Source organism: Humulus lupulus, chromosome 2 (genome assembly GCF_963169125.1).
Source record: "Humulus lupulus chromosome 2, drHumLupu1.1, whole genome shotgun sequence".
Classification (NCBI taxonomy): domain Eukaryota; kingdom Viridiplantae; phylum Streptophyta; class Magnoliopsida; order Rosales; family Cannabaceae; genus Humulus; species Humulus lupulus.
Window position 1 is genome coordinate 193471373 of NC_084794.1, and position 4498 is coordinate 193475870.

General features: G+C 33.1%; 1 non-coding gene across 1 annotated transcript; it reads left to right on the top strand.

The window, feature by feature from the left end:
- Nucleotides 1–3818: 3818 nt before the first annotated feature.
- Nucleotides 3819–3925, top strand: LOC133820507 (small nucleolar RNA R71). The gene has a single exon (XR_009886915.1). It is a non-coding gene; the product is annotated as a small nucleolar RNA R71 (small nucleolar RNA).
- Nucleotides 3926–4498: the final 573 nt, after the last annotated feature.

Below are 4498 nucleotides of genomic sequence, written 5' to 3' on the forward strand. Positions count from 1 at the left end.
TAGGATTTAAAGGCATCATGTTTCTTTTAGTTAAACTTCCTAACTTTTGGCAACGCTCACAAGCTTTACAATAAACATATGTATCATGAAATATAGTAGGCCAATAAAAACCACATTGTAAAACTTTAGCAGCTGTTTTCTTACTACTAAAATGTCCTCCACATGCATGATCATGACAAAAAGATATGATTTTAGATTGATCACAGTTTGGAATGCATCTTCTAATTATTTGATCAGGGCAGTATTTAAACAAGTAAGGATCATCCCAAATAAAGTTTTTCACCTCAGAATAAAATTTAGATTTATCATGCTTAGACCAATGAGATGGTATTTCTTTAGTGACCAAATAATTAACAATATCAGCATACCAAGGCAATGAAGAAATATGCATCAATTGTTCATCAGGAAAAGTTTCAGTGATAGGATTGGGATCATGTATAGTTTCAACAACTAGTCTAGATAAATGATCAGCAACAACATTTTCAGATCCTTTTTTATCACGTATTTCTAAGTCAAATTCTTGTAAAAGAAGTATCCAACGGATCAAACGAGACTTAGCATCTTTTTTTGATAAGAGATATTTTAATGCAGCATGATCAGAGTAGACAATAATTTTAGACCCTAACAGATAAGATCTAAATTTCTCCAATGCAAAAACAACAGCAAGAAATTCTTTTTCGGTTGTGGAGTAATTTAATTGAGCATCATTTAAAGTTTTGCTAGCATAGTAAATTACATGAGGTATTTTTTCAAGTCTTTGCCCTAAGACAGCACCTATAGTATAATCAGAAGCATCACACATTATTTCAAAAGGTATTTTCCTGTCAGGAGGTCGAATAATAGGTGCAGTAGTCAACAAATTTTTTAATTTTTCAAAGGCAACATGGCAATTATTATCAAAGACAAAAGCATTTTCTTTTCCAAGTAAATGGCATAAAGGTCGAGAAATTTTGCTAAAGTCTTTTATAAATCTTCTATAAAAACCGGCATGGCCTAAGAATGATCTAATTTCTTTCACAGTTTTAGGTGGGGGAAGTTTTGAAATAAGATCAACTTTAGCTTTATCAACTTCTATTCCATCAGATGAGATTACATGACCTAAAACAATTCCTTTTTTAACCATAAAATGACATTTTTCCCAGTTAAGCACAAGATTTTTCTCTTTGCAACGAATTAAAACAAGTGAAAGATGGTGCAAACATTCATCAAAAGAGGAACCAAACACAGAAAAATCATCCATAAATACTTCAAGAAATCTTTCAACCATGTCAGAAAAAATCGAAATCATACACCTTTGAAAAGTCGCAGGTGCATTACATAATCCAAAAGGCATGCGACAATAGGAAAAAGTCCCAAAAGGGCATGTAAATGTAGTATTTTCTTGATCTTCTGGGGCAATGGGGATTTGGTTATATCTCGAATACCCATCAAGAAAGCAATAATATGCATGGCCAGCTAATCGTTCAAGCATTTGATCAATAAAAGGTAATGGAAAATGGTCTTTTCTAGTAACATTATTCAGCTTTCTATAGTCTATGCACACTCTCCACCCCGTTTGTACTCTAGTAGGGATTAATTCATTTTTCTCATTTTCAACAACTGTGATCCCAGACTTCTTAGGCACAACTTGAACTGGACTAACCCATTGACTATCAGAAATAGGGTAAATGATACCTACGTCTAACAATTTTATGACCTCTTCTCTAACTATTTCTTTCATATTTGGATTTAACCTTCTTTGACATTCCCGAGAGGTTTTAGCATTCTCTTCTAGATGGATTCTATGCATACATATGGATGGGCTAATTCCTTTAATGTCTCCAATGGTCCAACCTATGGCTTCTTTATGTTTTCTAAGGACATCTAACAACTTATTTTCTTGTTCTTTATCTAAAGAGGATGCTATGATAACAGGTAAAGTTTCAGATTCTCCTAGAAAAACATATTTTAAATTTTCTGGTAAAGCTTTAAGGTCTAACTTTGGAGACTCAGAAATTGATTGAACATGATCTAAGGGTGAAAAAGGTTCAAATTTGGTTTCATGTAAGGGTATAGGCTCTACCAAAGAATTCACATCATCATTAGAGTCATCAACATGCAAGTTCATACCAAAGTATTTTTCACAAAAGTCAAGTAAGTCATTTCCATCATTTTCACATATACTATCTATCATGTTAACTTCATGCACTTCTTCACACTCAACAGATTTAACCACATTAAATACATTCAATTCAACAGTCATATTTCCGAAAGATAATTTCAAAACACCATTACAACAATTTATGATTGCATTAGATGTAGCTAAGAATGGTCTACCTAAAATGATAGGAATTTGAGCATGCATATTTTCCACAGGTTGAGTATCAAGAACAATGAAGTCAACAGGAAAATAAAATTTATCAACTTTTATTAAAACATCCTCTATAATGCCTCTAGGAATTTTCACAGAACGATCGGCTAATTGAAGAGTTATAGAGGTAGGTTTTAGCTCACCAAGACCAAGTTGCTTATAAACAGAATAAGGCAATAAATTCACACTAGCACCCAAATCAAGTAAAGCTTTGTTAATAAAATGATCACCAATAATGCATGAAATTGTGGGACACCCAGGATCTTTATATTTAACAAGACTCTTATATTGAATAATGGAACTAGCTTGTTCAGTTAAAAATGCCTTTTTAGGAACATTAGTGTTTCTTTTAACAGTACAAAGATCCTTTAAAAATTTAGAGTAGGCAAGAATTTGTTTAATGGCATCTAAGAAAGGGATATTGATACTAACTTGTTTAAAAACTTCTAAGATGTCATTATATTGGCCGCCTTTTTTAATTGGAAGTAATCTTTGTGGAAATGGGGCTTTTGGAATGAAAGGATGGATTGGAATTTCTTTGTTTGATGAGTCATTGAGATTAGAACTAGAAGGCTGACTCTTTTCTTTTTCTTTTTCTTTTTCATTTTCAACCTCGGGTATATAATCGGGTTTGACAATGTTCTTTCCGGACCTAAGAGTTGAAATTGATTTGACTTCTCCATTATGACTAGACTTTCCTATCTCATATTGACCTTTTGGATTAGAGATAGGTTGACTAGGGAATGTTCCTTTTTCTCTATCAGCTAAAGCAGTGGCAAGTTGTCCTACTTGTGTCTCGAGTTTGGTAATTGATTGAGATTGATTTTGTATGATTTGTTGAGTGGATTGCATAAATTGTTGTAAAGTATCTTCTAAGGAAGGTTTTCTTTGTTGAGGATATGGTTGATTTTGTGGGGCATGAGCTTGGTTTTGTGTGTTGTATTGGTGCCCTTGATTCATTTGGGGTTGGTTTTGTCTCCATGAAAAGTTCGGATGGTTTCTCCAATTTGGATTGTAGGTGGATAAAAATGGGCTATCATTTGGTTTCCCATAAGCATGAAGTGCATTGGCCTCCTCAGAAAAGGCTTCTTGGTAGGAAGGACATGATTGGACATTATGGCAAGGACTAGAACATATAGAACAAACATCTTTTCTTGGTTGAATTGGAGAGTTTATAGTTTGGCTTATGGCTAAAGCTTCCACTTTTCTCGCTAATTTGTCTAAGGATGTTCTTAAGTCTAATTCTTCTTTTACTTCATATCTTCCTCCTCTTTTTGGTGAATTAGTTGACCTAGACCTAGGATCAAAATAATTCCATTGTTGTGAATTGACAAATAAATCTTCAAGGGCGTCCCACGCCTCTTGTCCTTGAAATTTTAAAAAATTTCCAGTATGCATAGATTGAATCATTTGACGATTAGAGGGAGTCAAACCATCATAAAAATATTTTACAAGTCTCCATTTTTCAAAACCATGATGAGGACATTTTAATAATAAATCTTTAAATCTTTCCCAACATTCATAAAACTCTTCATTATCTTTTTGAAAAAACTCGGAGATTTCTCTCCTTAGACTATCAGTTTTAGACATAGGAAAAAATTTCAGTAAGAATTTATTATAAAGTTGATCCCATGTGGTTATAGACCCCGTGGGAAGGGAATTTAACCAAGCTTTTGATTTGTCTTTTAATGAAAAAGGAAACAATCTTAGTTTGACCGACTCATCAGAAAGTTTTTGAAATTTAAATGTTGAGCAAATTTCTAAGAAATCTTTGACATGCATGTAAGGATCCTCTCTATCTAACCCATAAAAAGATGGCAACAGTTGAATGATTGTTGGTTTAAGCTCAAAATGAGTAGCAGAAGTTGTAGGTAAAACAATGCATGAAGGAGCATTAGATGAAATAGGTGCAAAATATTCAAGCAAAGTTTTTTCAGGCACAGCATTTTCATCAACAATATTAGCAATAGGTTCCATGATGCTCAAATTTTTACTAACACTTTCAATTTCAAACAAAGATAAACGTCTTTTTACTAATCGTTTTTTAGAGTTACGTTCCCAATGATGCATACAATTTTCACAAACAAGGCAACAAGGATAATCTCAAACAAGCAATTTTCTGATGTGGAAGATCAGTTAAAACCGCAA